The following is a 27006-nucleotide window of genomic DNA, read 5'->3' on the forward strand; positions in this document are numbered from 1 at the left end:
CCAGCCCAACCTTTTGCTGTGCACAGTGGGGGTTGACTGCAAGCCAGGCCCTGCTGCCAACCCCTATAACCACCTAACCCTATGCTGTGCAAAGCCTTTAGGGTGTGTGTGGTAGGTGTTGGCTGAGGCCTGTATTTCTGGATGTGAGATTAGGTGTGGGAGGGTGTATCTGGAGAGTGAGAGTGGGTGTGAGAGTGGGTGCATTTGTATCTTAGTCAGTGCGTCAGATTCTGTGTGGGTCTATTCTGTGAATGGATATGTGACGGTTTTGGTGTCTCTTTGAGTGGATGGACAAGGGTCTGAGTGGGTCTGTTAATGGGTGTGTGAGAGGGTGCTTGAGGATCTGAGTGGGGTTGGGAGGTGATGCAAGAGTGTGAGTGGGCCTGTGAGGGGGTGCTTGAGTGTGGGTGGGCCTGTGAGTGGGTGCATAAGGGTGTGAGTGGGTGAGTGAGTGTGTGAGTGTGTGAAAGATATTGAAAAAGAGAAACTGAGAGAGAGAGTGAGAGGGAGAGAGATAGAGATAGAGACAAATATTTTTTTAGGCTTTGATGGATGATATACTTAGAATGAGGTATTTCTAGACAAATTGAAAATAAACATGCATTTATCAATTAAAAGAGTGAAATAACCTTTCACTATGAACAACTTACTGTTAAAGTCTAAAAGAAATTAAAGCAGGAAAATGACCACAGACAAACCTGGACTAGAACCCTCAAATTTCAGTGTGAAATTCCATGAACATATATTTGCTTTCAGGGAAGACAGATGAAAACTCTGCTTTCTGCAAGGGAGAACTCTCTCTTGCAGAAAGTGAAATTTGTCTGCTTTGTCTGCTTTTGTTTGGTGGGAGCTGTCACAGCTCCCACAAAGCAAGCAGCTATGTCCCGCGGGACCTAGCAGGAGCCAGCCCTGGAGGATGGGGGTCCCCAGGGCCATCAGTAGCTCCACGAGGGTGGCAGCGTGGCCACCCTCCAGCAAGCATAGCCCTGGGTAGGTGGTGGTCCCTGGGGCTGGCGGGGAGTATGCTCCCCCCACACTGTATTTAAATATAGCCCCGGGGAGGTGTTGATCCACAGGGCTGCAGGGGGTCCACGCAGCCTCCCACACTCCCTTTAAATATAGCCCTGGGGAGAAGCCAGTCCCCGGGGCTAAGAGGGGCCAGGTGCCCCCCACACACATAATTTTATTTGCCCAGAGGAGGTAGTGGTCCTTGGGGCAGCCTGGGGGCTTGCAGCCCCCGCTTTAAAATATGAGTGCTTGCAGGACTTGGTCCACCCCCAGGCTACAGTTACAGTTAAGCAAGCACAGGAGCCTGCCTTGTTTTTTTTTTTTTTTAAATAATTTTCACTGGATCCACGGATATCCCATGAATTGTGGGGAAAAATTAAAAAAATATATATATTTTTTTAGCCCTTTGGGACACCAGCCCCAGAGCTAACGGGTCAGGGTGACACTACCCTGGCCCCTTTTGTTTTTTTACCCTTTCTACATGGCTGAAGCAGAGTCCAAACATTGCTGCCAACATGTCGCTGTTAAAGTGTTGACAGCCAATCAGTTCTCAGCATGAGAATGGGAGGTTTTGCGCAATTTTCTCATCCCCATATATACAAATTTGGATTTTCCTTAATTTCTCTGAAACTACTGAAAGAATTTACACCAAATAACATAAAGCGCACTTTGTGGACTAAGAGCTACCTTTCTGCCAAATTTGGTGTAATTTCATCTAGTGGCTCGGCCGCTATCACTGTTCAAAATCCCTGTGGATAAATGAATGGGAAAAAGCATTTTGGGACCCCCCCGTTATGACTTCGGCCGTCTATAACCTAAACTGTTGAAGTGCCACCAGACACAAGACCGCCAGGGATGGCGGTCAACCAACTGCTATATTATGACTGCTGGCGGCTCTCTGCCAGAATTTGGGTGGAGAGCCGCCAGCAGCCATACTGGCGGTCGGCGGTGCAGTGGAGGCCATGCCTATTACGAGTTGGTAATTGGTGCGGTGGTGTTGTGGTGAAGGGGCACAAGCAGCAGAGCAGGTACCAAGGATCGAGTCTCCTCCCGGACTACCACTGTGAAAAGGTAAGTGCCCGTCCGATAGGGTGGGGGGGTGATAAGTGGTGTGTGCGTGCATAGGAGTGTGCGTTTGTGTGATTGGAGGCGGGTGGTGTTTGTGTGTGCGTATGTGTGTGATTGTGAGTGTCTTTATGAGTGTGTGAATAGAAGCGGGATGGTAGGGGTGTGTGCGAGAGTACGTGTGTGTCTGTATGAGTGCGTGAATGCGTGATTGCATGTGTGTGTGTGGTGCATGCATGCTTGGAAGGGGTGGGGTGGGGTGGGGTTGGGGGTCTCTACGGGCTTAGGGGGGACCTTGGCTGTGTGGGAGTGCTGGGGGAGTTGCATACTGGCAACAGGAATATAAATTCCTGTTGCCAGTATCCCTTCCACCGGCGATTTCCTGGCGGTGTTGCAGCCAGGGAATCCCTGGCGGAGAGGAGGCTCCAAATACCATCGGCCGTCCGACCGCGGTACAGGCGGTGAAATAGCTGCTTTGCAGCCTGTTCACCACCGTGGTCATAATCTGGTGGTTCAGCACCACCACACCATCAGCAGTATTTCTGCCACTGCCAGCGTGGCAGAACTGGACCACCAATGTTATAATGAGGGCCTAAATATTTAACCCGGTTCTTAGACCTGGCTCTGGTTCTGATTAAACACTGTATAGCCATGTCATTGAAATCACTCTAGGTGCCAGAGGTGAGAGTCTGGCATAGACACTTGTGGTAGTCAACCATTATCAAAGCCAACACACTTACAGACTTGCAGGATGGGAGGGGATAGACCTGGGAGGTGCAGCTTGGAACACATTCATGCTGGCTTTGAAAGTCAAATCAGAGATGAGGCCACCTTGAACCAAGGAGAACTGGGATTAACCAATGAGCAGCTGTGGGAAAGGATTTCCACAGTTCCCCCACAGTGCTGGATAGCTATACTTACCATTGCTGTTAAACTAAAAATAATGTGCAATAGGAGCTACATGTGACCTGATATCTGACTATGTAAAAGACCAAGGCATAAGATATAAAAGGTGTGTCAGGAGTTCTGTGGTTACTGAGTGACAATCAGTTGTTTTTTTAATTTCAAAATCATGTTATTGAGTTTTTAAACAAGAAACAAAGGTACAGCAAAGGTACATATAAGAAGGGAGCAAACTCTTGGTGGGGTAAAGAAGATGCATTTGGGTACAGTGTTGTATAATTTGATCAGGGAGGTACATATAAAATCATTGGTTGGATGTAGACGGTTATGTGTGAGATAAGTGAGTCAAGGGTTTTTGATGTTTAAGTTGAAGAGAGTGAGGAAATGTGTTTTGGTGAGATAATGTGAGATACCCTAAGGAAAATGCAAAGGATAGAGAAGAGAAGTAGAAGAAGAAGGGAAAATGGAGACAGAATTGGGGAGAGGAGGGTGAAGGAGTAGGTAGGAGTGAATGGAGGGGATGAGGAGGGGGTATGGTAGAGAGGAGAGGTGGCAACTTTTGTAAGGACATGTCTGAGGTGAAAGAGTCTAATTTGGACCAATTCTCTCATTTCTCCTTGAAGATTTCTTCAAGTATGGGTTTAGTGAGTTATCCGCACCCCGGTTGAACTTTATTCACGCCTACCAATTATAGAATAAGAGTTTGGATAAGTCTTTCCATGTGGAAATAACTGTTGAGGCCTGTAGAGACAAGGATATGTCCTAAAAGATGGTCCTCTTTGTTTAGTATAGAGTTTGTCTGAGGGGAAAAGATTCTCAAGGTGATGCAAGCTAGGGAAGATGTCCAGTTTATGTGTAGGATTTGTGAGATAGTTTTGCTAACTTACGTCCAGAATTTCTTAGAGAAGGTACAGTCTAGTAGCATATGTTTCAGATCACCTGGTCCATTCTCACAACTCCACCAAGTATCAGAGGTTCACAGACAAACTTTAAATAATTTGGCAGAGGTCCAGTGGGTTATGTAGGCCAGCCAGTATCTATTTTGCGCTAATGATGGTGTATTTTGCTTGAGGTAAAGTTATCCCGGATGGATGGCCAGTTCAAGGGTATCTCCTAGGATCTACAAGACTCAAGTAGAAACAATTCCCATTTGTTGTGTATTGATTTGGTTAGTGTAGAGCTTGTAAGGGATAGGCAAGACTAGGATTTGGATGTCATAAGGCCTCCTTTGATGAATGAATGTAAAGTGATGGGTATGTTGTGATGTTTGGGCAATTTGTGTCAGGATATAATTGTTTAAATTTTTAAGAAGTGATAGAAATCTAGGTCCTTGTCTAGCTAGTAAAGCATGTTGGGATCTCCTATAGACTGGAAGTTTAGGCCACCAAGTCGTTTAGGAAACCCTAGTTTTTTAAGGGAAATTCAGTTTTGTTGGATTGCCATAAGAACCCACTGAGTAGTACATCTATTTTGATAAAGAAGGTGTTGGAGAGGTGTATAGGGGATATGCTAATAAAAACATTAATAAGAAGGGTAATCATTTTGATGGTTTCTGTTCTTTCCCCATGTGATGAATCTGAAGGACCATTTATCTAGAGTTCCTTTAATTTTGTGTAGTGTTATTTTTTAGTTATGAGCAATGGATTCTCTGAGGTTTTGGGTGAACCAGAACTCCAGGTATTTTATTTTGTATAGGGCCCATTTAAGGTTCTGATTGCTGATGAAAGAACTATTGCAATGCATATTTACAGGGAGGAACTCTGTCTTTTTGTTGTTGAGACCGTAGCCTGATACGTGTTTGTTGATGGTAGACATGATGTGGCGCAGAGCTAGGGCTGCTTGAGTGGTAAATAGGAGAATGTTGTTTGCATCTGAAGCTTGTTTTGTATTTGGTCCTGCATTAAAAGGGATGACTGGAATGTATGGGTTCTCTCTTATTTGAATAAGAGGGGTTCTAGTGTTAAGAGATATTGTAGTGGAAGGGAGGGCACCACTGTCTGGTTCTTTAGTGGAGCTTAAAGGTGTTGGATAAGGTCCCATTGATGATTATTCTGGCTTTGGATTCCTGGTATAAGTTAAGTATCATTCTAGTTAAGGAGCGGCCTAGGCTAAGGGCGGTGAGAGCGGCATGAAGAAAAGACCATGAGACCTTACCTGAAGGTCTTCTCTGTGTCTAGTGCTATCACACAAGAAGGGTGATCAAGGTGATGTACTATCTCAATATTGTGGCTAAATAGTCTTATGTAATCTGTGCTGAACCAGCCTTTAATGAATATTAATTGTGACGGGTGTAATATTTTATTGAGGATAGGTTTCAGTCTGAGTGCAAGCATTTTTGTGTAGATTTTACAGTCGACATTTATTAGGGCGATGGAGTGGTAGTTTTTGGGGTTGAAAGGGTCTTTCCCTTCTTTGGGTATAGCTCTTATTGCTGCTTTGGCAGCAGTTCCCTTGTTGATGCCTGTGGATGAGAAGTGGGAAAGGACATCTGCCTAGTGGGAGATGAAGAATGAGCCCCACATTTGATAGAATGAGGCTGGGATGCCATCTGGGTCTGGTGCCTTCTTAGCTTTGAAATGTTTAATTTCATTTTAAATTTCTTTTCAAGAGCTAGGGCTTTCAAATGAGAATTTGAAGGACTTTTCTGCCTTGGTAATTTTAATTTTGTTGACACATTCTAGCTAAGCTTCCTTAAGAGTATTTTTTGTTTTTGAATAAACAATGATGGAAATAATTCTTGCTTTACATTGATTTTATTTTAGTTAGGAAGCAGTATTTTGCCTGGTTTATTTACTCCACAGAGCCTGATGCCTTTATATCTTTGGATCATTAGGTGGGCTTTGTTACTTACACTTTTTGTATTTGTATTTTAATTTAGTTAAGAGGTTTAGATTTAACTTGTCTCTGGCGAGCTTAAGATATTTTTCTATTGATTTTTTCTGTTTTAGTTCGTTTAGGGGACAATTGTCTTGCTTATTTTTTCCTTGACATCAGTTAATCACATGTCTGTCCCAGAATGTTGGTTTTAAGGGCATCCCATAGAATGTGGGGCTCATTGCCAGAGTCCCTGTTTAATTCTATGTACTGGTCAATATATTTCTGATTATTTCTCTAAAAGTAGGGTCTCCTGTGAGAAGATCATTCATTATCCATTCATTCGAGATAAGGGGCAGCGCATGTGATGTCGTATAGCAAGGAAATGCAGGTGTGATCGGAAATTAGGATCAGTTTGTTGGTATGTCTGGAGGTGGCTGAGACATGAGGTTCATCAATTAAAATATAGTCTATGTGAGAAAAGGAGATAGGAGGGTGGGAGAAGAATGTGTAATCCTTCCCTGGGTGTTAAATAGTCTCCAGATATCATCTAGTCTGTGTTTTGCAAAGATTTTGTATTTGTTTTTGAGACTTGTATTTTAAAGTACATGCTGAGTTTCTATCTGAGGCACCAGCCCAAAGAAGGATAAAATTGCCATCTATAATGACTCTGCAGTGAGGGAGTAAGAGAGTAAGGTTTTTGCCGAGGTTAGTCCAAAACTCAGGCTGCCACTGTTTATCTTTTTAGATATTGGTAACAAGCCACCTGCTTGCAGGGTCTGCTTCTGTGGAGTTCATTGCTAGGTTTTGGGAAGAAGTGTGATTAGGCCATTTTTCTTGATGACAGCTGGGACACATGAGAGGTCACTAACCCAAGCTTTCTTCCAGAGGGAGGCTTCTTTCAAAACAACATTTGTTTCTTGTGGAGTATAAGGTCTCCCTTGGGTTTGCGTGTAGTCTAGGATTGTTTGAAATTTTGCTGAGTGGTTTAATCCCTTAACATTAATGGAACTTGTTGTTGTTATGCATTAATTGAGGTGTAGGACATGTTAGATGTGTCCAAATAGATTGCCGGAGGGTGTTGGGTAGAGAGATGGCGGGTAAGGGTAGGTGAGGCGGTTTCAGTGGTGCTGAGGGTGGGAGGTGGGAAGGGAACAGGGGCAGGGGTGGTAATTGTAGAGAAGACAAATAATAGAATAGAGGAGTAAAAAGAGAAAGAAAAAGAAAGCTAAGGAAGAGAAAAGTAAAGTATATCTTTAGCATAGTGTGAGTGAAAGTGTTTGGCTCCCCTGGTGAGGTACATAGGGAAACCTAATCTGAGGATGGACGGTAGAGGCCTCAAGTGGATGAGCCAGGGACCAAGTGCTGAAAGCAACACACCCTTAAAGTAGTCTAAAAGGAGGATATGACAGAAATTGACTGTACCAAAGATGCAATGTGGGCATGCCACAATTCAAAATCAAGACACTGTAAGAGCTCTTGCTGTATATAGAGGGATTTGTTCTGTATAAAGTGAAGTGTAGTGCAATGGGGAAAGGCAGGGGTGTGTGTAAAGTGAGGGTGGGTGGGTTGCTCATTACTGACAGAGCCATAATAACGATAGAAGTAAAACAACTGCAATTACAGAATAACGATGAAACATCCAAGAGTAAACTAAGTACAAACCATTATGCGTGTTAGGAACATAAGCGTATTTAGCATACAGACAATTTTCATGCAAACGATTTGCATACGAAGACAGGGTTGACACCTTAAAGTAATGTGGCAACTTTAAGGTTTGGGGTGTAATTGTTAGGACGGTGATTGTTAGTAAATGGTAATCCTTGTTTGTAACTGGTAATGGTCTAGTAGCTAATATAAATAAATGAGGGTTCCTGTTTGGGACTGGGGGTCTGAAGTCTCAGTGTCAGGTAACGTAAAGGGGTGGTTAGTAACCTGGAATAGAAGGTTGTTAGTGGCTGATTAGAGGTTGCTTGACCACGTGCAACCAGTTATATTACCTGGGGTACAATAAGGTCACTAACATTGAATAGGTCAGATTTGGTCACTCTTCCATTTAGAAGTTATCAGAGAACAATAGATGTAAATGTTGAAGAATCCTTAAGATGTATCTCTGGGTACTGTAGGTTAGTTGTGATAAGTGGTGGTTAACATACTAAAATAGTTAACATTGTAGAGGGTTAACACTGTAAACAGCTTGTAGAACAGTCAGATGTGAAGATAGGATCTCATCTTTAGGTATTGAATGTCGGCGATGAAGGAGACCAAGTCCTTGGGGTCTACAAAAATGGTAGACTTCCTGCTCTAGGTTGTCTTCAGTCACAGCGGTCCTATGAAAGAGAATTGTATAGTTAGGTCTGTAAGAGTTTGGCGCTGAGTATGTTGCTAGGACAAGAACGCTTTCCTTTTTTTTGTGTATGGAGTAGTCTTGGGATATTCCAATGGAGGATCCTTGCCAGCCCTGCCATGTATCTTCTTTATCTGTGAGAGAATTGACTCGGTATGCAAGTATTTGAGGGGTCTGAAGATTAGGTCTCTTGGAGCATCGCTATTTTTGGGGATTTAGATAGGTACTCTGTGAGTTTAAGTTATTTCAAAGTCTTTGGTGAAGTTTAATGCTAGCACTTGAGGGATTCTTTTTTCCTTGAATGCGGCACATGATGGTAATTGTCCTTCTGTGGCCTTTGTGAGCCTATAACTTCACAGCTGAACCCTTCTATTTCTATCTTCTAAATTTGTGATGGTCCTCTCCAGCCTGTTCAGTCTTGCAGTGGTGGCTATTGGTGTTTTGATAGAGATGTGGTTATGGTCTTCCAGGAGGTTTAAACATGATTCCACCTCTGTTACTGTTTCCTAGTGACAGCACTTGTTGTTTCAAAGATGAGAGGTCACTGTATGGATTCTGTTGTAGTTTTTGTAAATTGTGGGAGGATGTGTAGCATGTCAAGTTTTTGCACAATTAAGTCCAGTGCTGCATTGTTGACTGTTTTAGATTTGATAGGGGAGTCTGGGGTGGGAGGTTCTGTTATAGATCACTTTTATGCTGGTTTTGGTTCCTTACATTCCCCCTTATATCAAGTGCTCTTTAATCAGTTATGTTGATAGGATATATTGCCTCTTATAAGGTTATGAGGCCTGTTCAGTATCATTGATATGCTTGGTGAGGGTATTCAGTAGGTCTATTGACAAGTGCACTCTGTGGTAGCAATGGACGCAGGAGACCCAGAAGGCCCAGTAGGATCTGAGGATTTTAGGGGCTCTGAGCATCACATTTGTGCCTGCTACTAGCCTCCATTGTCTCTTCTACTAGCTTCCCAACAGGTTAATAGCCCACAACTAAGGCCACTATAATGCTGGAAAGCAATGCTCATACAGGGTGTTAGAAACATTCTAGAAAGAGCTCATTGCTTCAGCAATGGCCATCTTAGGGTCAAGCATGAGACTGAGAGTCCCCAATATTACGGAGCATCAGGTGGGTATTATAATATTGAAGTCAATCTTCTACCAGTCAGCAGGAATTGGGGAGATCACTTCTGTTCAGCCTGATTCACCTTGAAGGAGACTGGGCAGGTAAAGGTGCCCTTTGTTAGTTTGCTGTCCTCACATCAGCCATTTTGGAGTCAGGTGGGCTTCTGCACCAGTCCATGTAGAGTGAGATCACTCCAGGACCTCAGCCAAAAGGAGGTATTTTCCTGCAGTTGGCAATATGGTGAAGGTCTCCTCGGGTGTATGACATGTTGGGCGAAACAGGAGATGTCCAGCAGGGTCTGTGGAGTCCCTTTGAGGGTAGGGTGAGCCAGTTTTGTGGTCGGGTGTGGCGAAGCTCACTTTCTAGGCATCCATGTTCCTTAGGCAGTAGCCACACTCCAGTGACTATCAATTGCTAAGAGCCAGGTACATAGCAGTTGTTTCTGATTTATTTTATTGTCGCTTTCTAGGAGGCTATCTTCCTTAGGTGCTAGCCACGTTCCGAGTGACAGTCAGTTGTTAAGAACCAGTTACATAGCAGTTGGTTCTGATTTATTTTCTTGTATCTATAGCCTTCTCCTTGATGCTCTGTGTGCATAGATGCTGTGGGATTATAAGGACTACCCCATACCACACATGCCTTCTTTTCTCACCCCATCTCAGACATGTTCGTGATACAAGTACACATGTCACAATTTTGTAGAAACATTGATGTTACCTTTATGTGTCTATTAGACCATGGATTGAAAGCATTAAAATACTTTTTGATAAACTAATCTAAAAGGCAATAAACACATAGATTTGATAGCTCAGTGTCATAACCTATATGAGTGCAATCTAAAATTGACTGACATGTAGTCCAACAAGGTTAACTGTGTTACTCAAAAGCTGGAATCAGTGCACACCAATTACCTATTATTGAATGGCAGTGCACCACGACTGACGACCAAATAAATGAAAAAGCATACAGATAAAAGAATGAAACTCCACAAACCAAAAAAGGATGAAATGCCAAAAAGTCGTTGAACGTCATACTCCATAAGAGGTGACAGGTAATTTAAATTAATTTTACAGTTGAAAAAACACCACGGAATGTAGCCAATATTTTTTTTTTTTTACACTTTTACCGCCAGATTAATTATTCTGTACTATGGGAATGAATGTTACTGAATTGATTTTTAAATTGAAATCCAATTAAAGCAGCAATAGTCCTTAGTCATGTTCCATTTTTTCTGCCCTCTGACACTCAGGCCTCTCCTCAAGTAATGCATTTGCATTTTGAATGTACTCACTAACCCTTCCACGAAATATTTATAGGGCAAAGTCACTGAGAAGTAACAACTTCACAAGTCGTAGGCTGCCATATAAAACTTTTACAATGTTTATACCTTTATGAGGGTGTAAAATTAAACAACATTCTATATTGTTATTTTACAAATATCGCTAGAAGAGGCAGAAACACAGTGCCAGAAAATCAGCATACATTCTGGTTGTATCATTGGACACCAGCTTCTGGGTTATTGCTTTTCTTTAACAGGAAGCAGCAGTCATGTTAGGGGTGCTTGAAGTCACACTTTCAGTCTGTCAGGTGAAGTACGTTCCCCAAGCATGCAGGCGAGTTCCATGGAAACTTGCCAGCCTTAAGACCTCTGGGGAGCTTAACAGACATAGGGCTGGCAGTACCAGCTTATGGTAAACTCTTCCTTACTTTTGAGTCACTGAGGGCCAGATTTAAAGAAAAGTGGCGTAGTGTGGTGCCGCACCAAAATTGCCAGCACCACGCTGTGTTACTTTAGAAACCCAGGGATGCGCCGTATTTAAGGGAATACGGTGCACCCCTGTATTTCCCCATGCGTGGCACTAAATTTAGCTGCTGGTGCCAATACAGGCATCCTTGCACCATATTGCAAGGATGTCTGTGTTGTGGGGTGTGATTGTTTATGTGCGGGAAGGTGTCCCGTCCTGCACATAAACAATCACTAATGGCGCTTTGGCACTATTGTGTGTGCTGATGAATGCAGCATGCACAGAAGTGCCAAAGCATAATTTTCAAATGATTGTTTATGTGCAGGAAGGGGCACCTTCCCCCACACAAGCAATTATTTCTGGCATTTTGCTTTTTTTTATGCGTGCAGCAGAATGCAGCATGCATAGAAAAAGCAAAAAACGAGGAGGAATAAAAGTATTCCTCCTTGTTGCGCCCTGCTAACCCCACCCCTGGGGGTGGCGTTATATTTTGCCGCTGCCTCAGGTTTACGAAATTTCATAAATCTGAGGCAGCAGCAAAATGCAAAGGGTGTTGCTGCGGCACACCCACAGCAACACCCATTGCATAGCCCTTCCATGCACAGTGCTGCGTGGGAAGGGGCCGTATTTACAAGGTGGCCTTGTAAATACAGCACAGTGCTTAACGACACAGAAGCGTCACAAAAAGTGATGCTTCTGTGTCGCTAGGGCCGTATAAATACGGCCCTGAATGTGCTAAGAACTGCAATAACCCCAATGTAATGGGAAACATATTGTTGTACATGCAGTGTGCTCCCTTCCTCCTGGTGTTTTATTCACAGTGTTTTTGGCACTAACGAAGGCAATTTGGATGTAAAAATTCATACAAATGTTTATAAACATACACCAGGACACATTTTAATCTACTCTAGGAATTACTCATAGTACAACACTAAAGCTTAAGGTAATTGTTTCCCAATGCAACAGTGTCTGGCACTATACATGAAGATCTGCCAATTGTGGTGGGAGATGGCACTTCTTGAACACCTAACTTAAACTCAGGGGCTTGAAAAGTCAAGTGAACATTTCCTGAACTGTAGAGATGTGAGAGTTTGAGGTTTGCTCCATAGGAACAGGATAATAAATATCTGTTTTTCCTTTCACAATGTATACCAGGAGTAACTTGGAACTCTATGCCAGTCATAGACATCAAGCTGTATGGAAATATGTCTAGTCTGTATATAGAAGTGTGCCTTGCCCAAACCTAGATAGGAGTAATGGAGAACTGCACTTTGAGGCATTAGGCAACACCTGAAGTGGAAGACAGTGCAAGTTAATGTACGTAGCTAACAGAGAGAAGGGAATAGAGCTGTTAATCACTGGGAGAACAAGGGTACAGCGGCTCTTACCAGTTGAATAGGTGCTACTTAATGAGGTGTCTCTTCAGTTTTCACCTAAACTGCAACAGTGATGGGTACTCATGATGTATGGGGCACATTAATCCATAGAGCGGAACTTCAGGTGGGAAAGCCATATTTCCAGAATTTCCTAGGTTTTTGATCCCTACTCAGTGATTGGAACAAACAAATTGTCTTGTGACTAGTAATTATGTACTGCTGGATGGCCAATTTTGTCTTGTCATTTATTACATCCAACCTCTTTATGAACAATTTGTCCACAAAACAAGAAAATTACATTTTTAGCAACTCAGTTAAGGTAATTACTTACAAAATATTGGCCTGTTACCGCTGCAAAATTGATCAGTTACCAGATGGATGTAGAAAAAGCAGCCCACGACATGATCATAATGTGAGAAGTACTTCAGATTAGGGGATGAGGTGGGGGGGGGGCCCATTTAATTTATTGAAATTGTGCACTTTTTTACAGAGTTCACTTGCAAAAAACTCATGTTAAAATTGAACATGAGAGTATACCTTATTATCAAATGTCACTAGAGAAACTGTCAGAATGCATTTATTTTCTGTGCAACCAATTCTTCCGAGCCTCGTTTTTTGCCTCCGTTCATTTAACTGGCAAGGAAAGGGGAGGTTATCATGTAAGTACCAGGAATCAGAATCTAAATCATTGCAGGATATTGAACAATTGGTTGTTTTAATATGGAAGATGTATATTTAAGATGTCCGAAGATCTTGATAAAGTGACTAGGGTCATGGAACAGTATTGTCATGGGCATCAATTGTTGGGTGTGTTATCATATTTCAGAGTAGCTTTTGTTAGCAGTAAAAAGATTTCAGCTGTCCATGGAGAGATTAACAGATGCCTTTCTTGAGTGTGTATTTATTATGTTTTATTATACATCATGTGATGGCTATGGGGGAAATGTTGTCTAAAAACCTGTCGTGCATTCCACTGCCCATAATTTGGACAATGGAATACGTGATGGGGCTGTGCATGGGGCCCCTGCACTGTCCATGCCAAGTGATGTCAGAGGTTTGACCGTGGCAGTTCTGTCACGGTCATAATATGGCAGTCCCACCGCCAGCCCATTGGCAGTGGGACCACTACCACAGGTCTGACGGTCAGTAGACCACCAGACTCGTAATGAGGCCCTAAGTCTTCACAAGACAATAAGTGGATAATTGAATTACCATAACTAATTCTGTTACTTCATTGTGTTTGTTGTATGTGGATATATTTGCTAAAACATCTGTTTTTGGTTTCTTAACAGCAATGAAGAAGTGACTGAATCACAAAACACGATTTGGCTGTGTTTGTTGTGTTTATGTACAAGAAAAAACGTCTTTCATTCTTCTTGACGCTGACATTTGAATAAACTTCATATTTGGATGATCAATGGACTGCTTGCATTGAACATTGATTTTTATCCCAAACTATCAGTATAGTGATTTCAAATGGACAACATACCAGTCGTATAACCAATTTTTTGGGGAATCAAGCGCCAGACGTATCCTGTACCGAAAGATTTCCTGAACATTTATGTAGGTTCCTATGTGCTGAGTGATGCTAATGGTGTCTAGGTGAGCAAGAATCAAGCTATTTGAGTCCCAGAGTGAGATATAAGTCTCATATGGATGAACAGATGGAGCAGTCAATGAATACTTCAAAGAAAACATTACAGTCTTTAGGATGTATGCAGATGTGGCTAAAAACTAATGGTATGTAATGCAGATATAGGGAAGAAGAGGTTTACCTGAATCATGCAAACACATTGGAATTTCTGGATAATAGCGAGAACTCCATCTTCGGTGGGGTTCATTTTGCTTTATGTTGTTATGATGTGGAGGACAAGGACGTCAGCAGTGTGAGTAGATTTGGCAGTGTGTGATGTCTTTGAGGTGAATACTGTGTCAAACGTATATTTGTGTGCTGATGGTTTCGGAAATTATAGCTGCATGTCAGATAGCTCAGTAAGCATTGATTAGCGTGATGCTGTGGTTGCTAAGGATGCATGGGTGCTGATATGTGTGAACTGTAAAATTCTCGAAAAGCTTCTCATCAGACTATGGTCCACTATAAGAAAGTGATACAGATAAGCTGAAACCAGCAGGAGTGACATACCAAAAGTACACTGGGCCCTAACGCAAGCGAGGAATTGAGCCCCCATCTTGGCTTTAGCCATAAACACCCAGATTTATTTGGCTTCACGTTTCTTAGCAGTGGGAAAGGAAGAGGGAGAAAGAAAAAGAAACGAGAATAACATAAAGGAATTCCATGCCTGGAGACAGACGCACTAGCGCAATAAACAATTCTGTGCACAGCCTCCCCAGTGTCAGCAAAACCAAGGAGAGATCAACCTCACACAGTCTAGTACTTTATTCACTTTGTCAGTCCAAACACATCATTACAAATGCCACGCTTTAAATACCAATAAAGGGAACTGGAAAAAAAGAAAACAGGAATGTATCAGTGCCCTCTTTACACTCTCTTCCAACCAAGGCCAGGCAATTAAATCCTGTAGCAATCTGATTTGTGAGAGCAGAGGACACGAATTATATTCTTGTTGCTTTACAATCCAATGGATTGGGTCGGATTAGAAAATAAATTCATGCCCTTATGCTGAGCGTTTTGTAATGAATTCTAGATATAACTTTAAGCACATTTAATTAATTTTAGCTGTGTACTGATAACCTTATTGCACACTAGTTGTTTCCCCCTGATAATGGGCTCACAATGGTTTTCATGTGTCGTTTTTAAATAGGACCATAAAATGCTTCTTGTTAGTTAATTGTTGTTGTGATTTATGATGGAATACATATGTTTCATGGCCTATCGATTACTGTTGACTATGGGCTTAGAATCTCATATTATTATAGTGCTTAAATTAGAGTAGCAGTAATTCTATATAAAAAGAAACTGCAGTAAAACCATAATCTGATTTACCTGTGATCACTCAAAGGAAGGCACACTACAGAGGTAATCGTTATTTTGAAAGAGTTTCTATAATTTCATAAACTACTGTAGGTTCATCCTGCTGGGTACAGATATAGGCATAACATTCTAGCTCTGTCAAGAAAATTAAAGATAATGTGAAGATTTTTTTTAAATGTACTCTGACTCTGATGGGTTTCCAAAGAGTTGATTCTAAAAGGCACGTTTCTTCCTACTGAATCTGAAGATCTGGTGGACTATAGTGTTCAGTAACTGCTGCCGTGTAATCAGTTCTGTTTTTGGAATCATTCCAGTTACATAGTTTGTAATTAATACATACTCCCACCAAAAACCTTTGCATCTATGAGGGCAGGAAAACGTTCTACAAAACTGGAGCTTCTTGAATTAGCAAGCATTGACCATGCTGGCAATGTAAGAGGTTTATCTCTCCATCCCACAAATACAATATTATTTACTTTCTTGATGAAAAGTGAGACGATACCAAAAACGGTCTGTTACAAATTGATGGGGAAGCTTAAATATATCTGCAGTTCAGTAGCAGGCCTTCTTTTTGGCTCCACAGAGGTTCAACCCATTGGTTTCCAACAAGCTAGTGACCTCGTTTAGGTGTCCTTTTAGTGCTCCAAAGTATCATTTAGTCCATTCATCCCATCTAGATGTAGGTGCTGTTAGTCATTGGTTACTGGTTGAAACCTGGTTAAGCAGCAACCAAAATCCTAGCCTGGGCAAGGTACAAGAAACCCCCAAATTAAGATGTGCTCACCATCTGGTAGCTTGACACAGAGCAATCAGGCTTAACTTGGAAGCAATGTGTAAAGTATTTGTGAAACACTTCAAACAGCAAAAAGGTGAAAACACCACAGAAAAGATCTCACACCAGGTTAGAAAGAAAAGAAAAATGTAATAAATAAACCAAAACCAAATTGACAAAAATCCAATTAGTGGAACCAGAGATATTGAATTTTAATTTTTTTATAAAAAGTAGTACCAAAAAGGCGTAAAACGTCAATCTGGTCGCACCAGACTGGATCAAAGTCATTGTCGTAGTTTGGACTCTTGCTCTAGGCAAGACTGCTGGTTTAAGGATGACAGTACTTATGTTTGTAGGCTACTATGCCTATCCTACAACAAGTCTCAGCTGTCATCCCAACCCTTCCCGCTCACTAGCAGCACCTCACCAAAAACCCAAATAGTAAAAGGTGATTTGTGGCAGCCTTTACGCATGGACTTGAGAGTAAGACATCTCAGGGAGTGTCGTGGTTAAACGGAAATTACCCCTTTCTCACAGATACATCATGTCTCTTCCAAACACAGGCAATAATGAAGATGCAGTAAAGTTTCAATAGTTTGTATTCAACACAACTGCAATCTGCGATAAGTTGCATGGGCTGCAATGATTAGGATAATGAACAGTGCAAGAAACAGAATTGTAAAGACAAGAGTCATTATTACGAAGACCCCCACCATCTTGCAATAGCATGAAAAGACATAAGGTGTGTAATATGTCCTAATACCCTAATATGATAGGCCTAGCCTCCTACCTAAAGGAGAGCTGGGTTTGTTAAACCTAATCTGCCAATGCCATGTCCACGAGAGGAGCCCCCAACCCTTGTCGCCTTGGAATGAGGTCCCTATCCCAGACTCCACAGGGACACGAAGACTGGGTCAGCGTCAAGACGACGTGCAGCATCGATATCAGCGATGGTGGCGATGCCCTCTGGTCGGAATCCCTCTGATTATCTGTTTAAAGTGTGATGTATTTATATAGATCTACTTGCACCCCTGGCGTAGGTGTGTTCCCAAACAATAGATAACAGACATGCTTGGGGCGGCAATTACTATAAACAATTCCCTCGAAAGTATAGAGAGGTAAAGTCCCTAAGTGTGAACATCTACTGTTTGTTTGTCTTGCCACTTGATCTTGACGCCCTAGCACGGTGGCACTGATAATGCAAAGCATAACAAGTGGCCTAACTATAAATAAGGCAGCCATCTTAGAAGAATTAAATAATAAAATAGGCTAAGACAGAGCAAGCTAAGTAGGTTAAAAGTCACTAGGTGACGGGGGCATGAGTCTGCAAGCCGAAGGCTAAGCTAACTCCTGTCATCCCATTAAAACAAATTGGGATTCACTACATCATAAGTTCAGGCCAACACGACAGTGTGTGGGCCAGCTACAGGGACCCAGTTAAGCCAGTTGAACAAAAGCACCTTTCATCCTGGTTTGCAGAGATTTGTGTGGATCTGCATTGAAGATTAGTCATGCAGCTGAGATGATGCATCGATTCCAAAAAGCTGCAAGGTTGTGATGTTGAGTCCGTCATAGTCACCAAGGCTGCCATCGAGAGATGCGAGGGCCTGCACCAAGGGTGCTTTGCGCAATGGCTGTTCCAAAGGCAATGCAAGTCTTTGCAGCTGTCTAATCCATGAAGCAGCGGAGATGGATTGGTTCAGCTCGGGGCTGTGCCACGCAGCGGAGGAGATGCGTATGTTCCGCTGATACCACAGAGGCTTGCAAAGCACCTTAGACTCATTTTCAAGTGTCCAGGACTGGGGTGGCACCACATGGCAGGGTAAACTCACAGGTGGCAAAGTCCAGGTGCAGATGCAAGGTTGTTGAAAGCCTGTTAAGTCCTTGTGGCTTCCGATCCGGTGGCCAGCCAACTAGCCCTCGGAGTCATGCTGGGCTCTGGGTTCAAGAAATGCGGATCCAGTCATTCTCATCCAGACAAGAGGTCAGCAAGCAGCAGGTCAGCAGTTCTTTCAGAGCAGCAGTCCAGCAGAGTAGAGTGACAGTCCTTGTAGCAGCACAGCAGTCCTTCATCCTGGCAAAGTATCCACAGATCCAGAAGTGTACTGATATGGTGGTCTCTGAGATCCTTCTTTTATACACAGTTGTGCCTTTGAAGTAAGGAGAAGCTTCTAGAGGCATGCCTTTGAAGTGCACAGATTACCTACCTTGATGGGTCTAGCTCCAGGCTAACTACAGGGGTATGCATCCCTTTGTGTGGAGACAGGACACAGCCTAATTAGGTGTAAGTGAGGTTAGGCCCAGCTCCTCCTTCCCATCCTGCATGTTATGGCTCTTCCAGTTGCACTTAGGCTCCTATTGTGTATAGCCGCCTAAGATGAATACACAAATCCCAATTGCCAGAGGCAGGCTGCAGGTACAAAGTGGCTAAGGCAGGAAAATGCCAACATTTTAAAAGTGGCATTTGCAGAATTGTAATTTAAATTTGACTTCACCATAGGCTTTGATTTTAAGGATCTTATATTAGGATTCTAGGGACCCCAGAAATGACCCAGCTATCTCTTCCCATTCAGATATTACACTTATAAAATGTAATAAGGCAAGTTATATCTCGGAACCACGAGTGCTTCAAGCACCCATGGCTCAACAACGAGGTCGGAACAACGACCTCGTTGTTATCACTAATGCCTTTACCACAAATGCCTTTACAACGATTTTCTGTTGTAAACGCATTCCTGGTAAAGGCATTCGTGATCAACATGCATGGTTCCAGCATGCTTCCACCATAACCCCCCACCCCCAAAAATTACTGCAACCCCCCATCCCCACAACTACCCCAACCCCCATTTCCAAACTTACCACAACCCCCCTCCCATAAAATCTAAACCACCCCAAAGCACCCCTTAAACCTAAACCCTGACCCCCCAAACCCTAATCATCCCGAGCCCCCCACCCCACCCCAAAAACTAAAAATACCCTGAGTCCCCATCCCCGCCCCTAAACCTAAACACCCCAACCCACCCCTTAAACCTAAAGCTTGACCCCTTCCCCAAACCCTAATCACCCCGAACCCGCACCCCACCCCAAAAACTAAAAATACCCTGAGTCCCCATCTCTGCCCCTAAAACCTAAACACCTCAACCCCCCAACTCACCCCTTAAACCTAAACCCTGACCCCCAAACCCTAATTACCCCGAGACCTCCACCCCCCCCAAAAAAAAACAGCCCCAGTCCCAGCCCAACTTACGTCCTCCTTCACTGCGTCTATTCCGACTCCCTTCTTCTGTGCCTTAACCACGCATGTACATGGTTTAGACATGCGTGGTTAAGGTACAAAAACCAGGAAGTCGTGGAAAACTAAAGCGTTGGTGTTTCGCTTTCATTTTCCATGACTTTGTGGTTTCAGAGTCGTTGTTCAGGGTGTTTCCCAATAAGGCAACTCCAATGTTATCTTATGGGAGATATAGCCTTTCCAGTAGTGAAAAACAAATGTAAGTATGTTTCACTGCCAGAACATGTAAGACTTAAAAGTAAATGCCCAACTTATGCAGCACCCTGCCCTTAGGGCTGCCTAGGTCCTTCCATAAGGTTGGCTCATAAGTATTAAAAAGGAGTTTTGGGCCTGGCAAACAGCTTATTTTGACACGTTAACATAACAGGTTATAACTGCATGCACAGGATCTGCAATGGCAGAACTGAGGCATGTTTAAGGGGCTACTTCAGTGGTTGGCACAATCATCCCTGCAGACCCATAAGTAGCATTTATTTTACAAGCCCCAGACACATGTAGAAGTAGTTCCAGTTTACAAGGGACTTACAAGCAAATTAAGTATGCCAATTAGGTACAGCCAGTGTTACCATGGTTTACAGAGAGAGCACAAGCACTTTAGCATCGGTTAGTAAGGCCAGCAAAAACAAACTCATCAACAACAGGAGGCAACAACTCAGGTGGAAACTACACAAAGGGTGCCAGGTCTAACAGGTGCTATATGCATGTGAATGGAATTTCATATGAGGTAAGGGCCTGATATAAATGTTAAATAGTAAGTGAGGCAATACTGACCCTTGAGTGATGTTACAGTCTTTTCATCACAGTTGAAAGTGAAAGACCCAACTGAACATATCAAAACTGTCATCCACAATAGAGGTGACCCATTGTAATATTGAATTACCTGTAAGCCTGAAGTATACCAACCTGATTTTATTTTATTTTTGTTTTGTTTTAGGTAGCACAAGCTTTGCCCGAAGACAACAGAGCATTTTATTTAAGATTAGATTTGTTGTTAGATACAGTGTGATTTTCCCAGAATCACAGGAAGTTGAGCTGATGCTGGAACTTGAACCTGGTTGACCATTTTCAATTTCAGCAGTCCTGGCCACTAGGTCAAATCTCCTGCCATTGACCTTGATAGTTCTTGGGCCAGATCTCATTCAAATGTCAGAGTGATATAGATACATAATCCTAAATTACACAGTGCAAGTTTGAAGCTGTAGATATACTATCTTTTTGAGAATTTTTCCCAAACAAGTTAAGTAGAGGAGTCCAAAGAGGGCTTTTCTGATAGCAGAGTTGCTAGGTTTGATGATCTCGACCCATTGGCTAGTCTTTTATCAGTGGTGGTATATATGTCAATATGTTCCTTAATTTTCAATGATGGCAAATGAAGTTGTCATTTACAAGTCAGATTAAGTGTGAAAAGCAACCTTGGGCCTGAGAAAAAATGCTAAGAGCCATGAGAAGAGCTCTGTCTATGCCAATCCCACAGGAATAGTGTGTGAAGAGCCAAAGGGTGAACAATATTGGATGCCACTAACTGTGTACATAAAAAAGGATAGTATAATAAATAGACCCTCTCATGGGATTTAGACAGTCTTACAATGTAACAAAAACACTCTTGTGAGAGAAAAGGGCTGAGTGCAGAGGCCCCCTAACTTTTTGCCCCCATTTTACACTTTTTGCTGGTGTTTTCCTGGCTCTGATGGTGCCCTGGGTACTGCTAACCAGTCCCAGGGCCTGTGCTCTGTGTAAAATCAGTATGCAAATTAGGCTAATTATAATTGGCTAAGTCAACCTACCTATAAGTCCCTAGTATATGGTAGGGCATGTAGGTTTAGGGACCCCCGCATGGGTAGTGGTGCACTGCTGAGGTGCCCAGTGTCATTTTCAAGGCAGGCCTGCCTTGCTGGCTGCTTTTAAATTAAAGTTATATGCAAATTCGACTTTGGAATTAAAAGTAGTTCCAATGTTATTTTTACATAAAAGTCACCCCTGAGTTGTGCCCTATATGCCTCTAGTGCTGGGTGCCATGTAACTATAAGCAGGGACCTTATCAAAATAGTGTATAAGCCCTGGTGAGGGAAAAACAGCCAAATTCATTTTTCCCTCATTGTAGTGAATGGCCTTCATAAGCTGGAATGGGGAGACTTTATTTTAATTTTAAAAGTCCCCTTAAATGACAGATACGAAGAGTTTGGTATCAAATTAATCGTTATAATAAATTCCACAACTTCCAGTTGTTGGATTTAATGTAACTTGTTCAGGTAAAGAGTTTTAAACTTTACCTGAAAAGTTGCCAACTTCAGCCCTGCATTGTTTTTGCTGCTGTGCTCTGATTGGCTAGCCTCTGGCAGCCTGGCCAGGCTGCCTTGATGAGGTGTGATGTGGCTCGGCTTCACACAAAGAGATGTGCCTGTGGGAGGGGATCTCCCCTCAACAGATGGTGAGGCAGGAAGGGGGAGGGCTGCCAAACTGGTCTTCAAAGGCAGAGAAGGACACTTGGAGCAACCCAGCAACACCCCCACATCCTGCAACCCCAGACAACTAGGTGCCCCCTTGATTAGATTAGGAGAGGGCAGGAGAGGGGTGTGTTTATGATTTTTAGCCACACCAGTGAGTGGGCTCACCCAGATGTAACCTCCAAAAATCATTTTCAGCCATGATGGATTTTTGAGGAATGTTGCCTCCTGGGATTGATTTTTGCCACACTTCCCAGGAAGTGGTCATCACAGGGGGAAGGACCCTGCCCCTGATTGGAGAACCAGGACTGCCCTGTTTTTCACCCAGGAGCAAGGATAAAACTGGCAGACCTACACTCACACCTCAGATCCCCATCAGATTCCAGCAAGGAAGAACCAAAGGAGAAGAAAGACTGCCCTGCTGGACCCCTGACCTACACCTGGAACCTGCACTCTGAAGGACTGCACCAGCTGCACACTTGGGCTTCACCACAAGAAGGACTTTGCCTGGCTTCAACTGGTTCAAGAAGGGACTCCCTGTTTGCTACAGGTGAAAAATTGCTAACCAGAGTCCCCTGCACCAACTCCTGAAGAAATCAACCAGTTGACCACTGCCCAGTGGCCAAAAAGGAGTTTGCGCCAGGTGCATTCTGAGAGTTGTAATACACACCCCCAAGGATCATCTCAGAGCTTCTGGACCCTTGGGGTGAGCCGTGGACTCCAAAAAAACCTTAAAGGAACATCTGGGAGAAGATCCAGAAGTTTGAAGAAGTTTGGAGAACTTTTGGAAAAAAACTCTGTAGAGGGACCGACCCGCTGCGGCAACTCTAGCCGGCTTGCCTCAACCGCGACCCGGCCTGATTTGGAGGTTCGTACTGGTGAAGAAAATCTCCAAAAAAGAGACTAAGTCCAAACGTACAAAGTTGACCAGGACCTCCCAGCCAGCGTATCTGAGGAGGGCCCCAAGGATGTCAGATCAAGATCCAGGTTTACCCCGGTCGAAGGATTTTCACCTCGAAAAAATGACTAAGTCCGAAGGTAAAAATCTCCACCGAGGATTCCCCTGACGCGTATCCGGAGAAGGGTTCCAGGAGGAGGGATTGGACTGTCAGGTTTGTCCCGCTGAAGAAAATCTTCAGAAAAACAACTAAGTGCAAAGGTAAACTTTTGACCGAGGCCTCCTGCGGCCTGTAGCCGAGCCGGGCTTCATTGCAGTGTTGCGTAGGCTCTCATTATCTTAATGAGACTACTGGATTTTGAGCAGCAAGATCGTCCACAATGCGGGGGACTGAGTCTGACCTACGGTGGATGACGCTTGTCACTCCAAATGCGGGTTTTGCTCCGGCTAACTAGCAGTGCCTCATTTCTCCCAAATGGCAGAGACAATTGGGCAGCCGAGCGCATGACATATCAGTACTTCTCAGGAAAGTCTTGGTCACTCAGGTCACAACCGGTTCTCTCATACTCAATGCAGTCTCATATATAAATGGCAATAAAGGCAGTATAAGTTTAAAGACTGGTTTAATAAAACAACTGCATTTTGGATAGCAAAGTGTGAGCTGCAATAACCAGAACTACACAACACAGTATTATTAAAATAGTGACTATGAGAGTGAAACACAAAAATAAGGCTATCATGGTGCCACTATTTTATTCTCTCTCTAAGTTATATTTTGAGCACAGCATGTTAAGCTCTAAACCTGCCTTTTAGGTTCCCCCGGGAGGACATCAACCCTCATACCTGAGCAAAGGCCTGTATTCTGCATCAGCATCTGCAACGGGGCATTCAGCATACAGTTGTGATTGCCTGGCTGGAATCTCCCGCTTGACGTGTACTAGGACTAGAAAGTGTATTTATAACTAACACGCGGATGTTCTAAGAAAATTTCTCTACATAAGGATGTGTATTTTCTACGAATGCTGGAGACTAAACTTCTACCACGTTTACCGATAATGTACCAGACTGTAGCCTTGACTGAAGCACAGGGCGATCAAGAATTAATTATTTGAGAACACAGTGCTGAACCAAGCTAAACAATGTGATGGAGCTTATACATAAAATGGCTACACAACAGCGGTGGGCCTTAAACTTTGACTTTGCCCCGGTCGAGGTGCAACCAGATGACTCGATTGGCACTTTTTGTTTCTAGGCGCTAAAAAAAACATAATTCTTTAAAAATTCATAGCTACGGTTCCCCTTATCCGATTTTATTCGTTTTTGTGTCATTTTAAAGATAAAAATATAATATATTTTTATAAATAGTTTTTTGATTTTTAAACTGTTTTCTGTGTTTTATTTAATTACTGTTGTGCTATTTGAATGCTTTACACTCTGTCTCCTAAGTTAAGCCTTGTCGCTTGTTGCCAAGCTACCAAGGGTCGAGCTGGGCTTAATTTACTGAGACCTAACTGGACCTAAGTGGAGGTTAGTGGCCTATTGCTAAGTGTAGGTACCTACCTGCCCTTACCAATAACCCATTTTCCAACAACTCTGAATCAACAGCAAAATGTTCCTGGGTTTAATAATAACCCTGAGAATCTTGCTGAAGAGTTCATTCTTTTTGACTTCATGATTGGTTTCCTATAATTAGTTTGGTCTAAATTCCATCTCCCTAATGCCTTCTTTTAGGTACAGGTTCTGCAAATTATTAAACTATGCAAATACTAATCGTGGGTTAATATGTGTAAATTTGACACCTCAATCTATGATTGTGACATGAAAAAACAAGTTATTTTAGTAATAGTGATATATATATATATATATATATATATATATATATATATCAGAAACTATGAATCACTATTTTTCTTCAAAATAAGTAAAAGAGAGATTTGGGTCCTATTTGTAACCATAGGGAAATTTGTTCATATTGTGGAATTGCCACGGGATATGGGTGTTGTAGTAGCAACTCCCATAGTACATCCCCATTTCTCAGATGATAATCAGGCTCCCACTTGGTACTGGTAGGAAATTCTGCTTTTTAATATTATTCATCCCTGTGATATTGATATTTGTGAGTGGAAAATTATGCATACATTTTTACACAACAGTTTAAATAGATCTTTCAACCATTTCTGCTGGTACTTCTTCTATTTAATATAATAATTTGTTTTGTGAACGTTTGCATGACAAGTGTTTTATATCAGAAAACATTATGGTCTTAATCATGACTCACAAACAATATATAATTTGCGCATGTAACCTATCCTCACTGTCTCCAATTAAATTATTCAAATGTCACATTTTTTGCATTTATTCTATAAATCTTAACAAGCTGTGTCACTAGAACAGTAGACCATAGATTCTACTTCAAGAACGTTTTCAAGATAATATAAGAAATCTCTGTTTGATGATTTTGTTAATGACCATAAACAATCCAATTTAAACACTTCAGTCAATGTCCCAAAAATTGTATTAACATCACTTCCCCCACCTGAGTGAATTTCTTTCAAAATATTTCAGAGCTTTTGACTATCCCCAAAAATGTTAGCATGTAACTCCCAAAGTACCACTTATGCTGCACCTTCTATCATGGCCCAATAAAATTCCAAGATTATGCTTGCCTCCAAGTTAGGGTCTACCAATTATCTCAGCCTCTTCAGTCATTACAGTCAGTATTATTACAAAAGTAAATATCCTTTATGATTGTGAATGGTTAGCTTCTTGCAGATGATTTAGGTTAGTTACAATAATTGGTAGGCTTTGTAACAATAAAATGTATTCAGGAAATATACATTTGCAAACTCTTTAATGTACTTTAAAGAAAAGGTTTGTTTTCCAGTGTTTGTTTGTATCTAACGTTTTATTTATAATAGCTCTATAAATGATATGGCAGCAGCTAAAGATTTACAATAGACTGCACTTTGATATTCCCAGAACATTTATTGACATTGTTGTAAATGTGATATATTTACACCCAGAATATTCTGACTGTGCCTCAGTGTGATTCTTACTAATGAGGATCAAGTCATCTGTAGAAAATAATACTTACCTGCAAAAAGACCTAAATAATAACCTTGAAAAGAGTTTTCTTCATTTACTGACTGAGCCTATAGTGGTTTTATATAAAGGGCAAAACGCACTTGAAAAAGAGGATACCCATATCTAATACCTCTTGATATCAAAACTTTTATTTCCTTGGTTAGTTAATACTCACCATTGTCCTTGGGGCTTACAATTACTCTGAGGTCCCATCTATCCAGTTCACACAAAATCTTATCTTTCAAATTATCTCCTATGTGACCCACAGCTACATAACATAAAATGCATTTTCTGCATCATCATGCACTGCTAATTACCCCATATATTACAGCACTCATGACAACAGCTATAACATCATTAAAAATATAAATGAAACAGAAACATTACCACTTAAATTATCGAAGAAGAAACTGTGCATGACAAAGGTGTGAGTTATAGTTATCTTAGGGCACGAGTTATAGTTACTTGAAAGAACTCTAACTGCTGGTTTTATAGGGTTTGCATGAGTAAATTCAGAACCTAACTATAACGTCCCTGTAACCTTTCAGTGAAAAATAATAATATAGTTCCAGTACTGTGATGTTCTGTTTTTTTCCGCAAGTTCTTTTTTTATGTTTACACTCGGTGTCACATATTTTGTGTTACATACACTAAGGAAACTTGAGCTTATCACCCACGAGCAAGGCGTTATGTACGCCGAGATGTATAGGGAATTTTGTTTCCCTACACCACATGTTGTTTTGATGGCTGAACTTATGAATACAATTTCATTTCACTCCAAATTGCTTGTTATCCTTTGGAGCAAATGATACAGCTTCCTTTACTTAGTTAGCAACAAAGTAGCCAACACTTGTGATTTGCTGCACATGTGGTTTATTACATTTCTGTTTGTGCTACTATTGCTGTTCTCCATCAGACGTTTCGACTGCCCCACAGCCTTGTTCACTGAGGTGAGATGCCATTTTGTGCCCATATTTACAATGGTGTTAGCATGTGACATCATCAACAACATTAACAATTGTCGATCATAGCAGTATGTTCAGGCATTAAGATTATGTCTATAAATGTAAAATATTGCACTTTTCCTAATCAAATGTTAAAATCATACTATTGGATAATTTTAGCATTAAATATGTTTATACTCAAATCCCACCCAAGTGGGCAACGGTTTGAATGGGACACA

General features: G+C 42.0%; 1 protein-coding gene across 5 annotated transcripts in view; it reads left to right on the forward strand.

The window, feature by feature from the left end:
- TRPC4 (transient receptor potential cation channel subfamily C member 4) overlaps window positions 1–27006 on the forward strand; it is a 1361777-nt gene that overhangs the window by 501723 nt on the left and 833048 nt on the right. The window contains exon 1 of one of the 5 annotated variants that reach the window (XM_069205495.1): window positions 13978–14120. The exons of the other annotated variants lie outside the window; for them this stretch is intronic. The gene's annotated coding sequence lies outside the window, so the exon portion shown is untranslated. Of the gene's footprint in view, window positions 1–13977; window positions 14121–27006 lie in introns of those variants that run through there. 5 annotated transcript variants of the gene reach the window in all.

This window comes from Pleurodeles waltl, chromosome 8 (genome assembly GCF_031143425.1).
Source record: "Pleurodeles waltl isolate 20211129_DDA chromosome 8, aPleWal1.hap1.20221129, whole genome shotgun sequence".
In the NCBI taxonomy this organism is placed as follows: Eukaryota; Metazoa; Chordata; class Amphibia; order Caudata; family Salamandridae; genus Pleurodeles; species Pleurodeles waltl.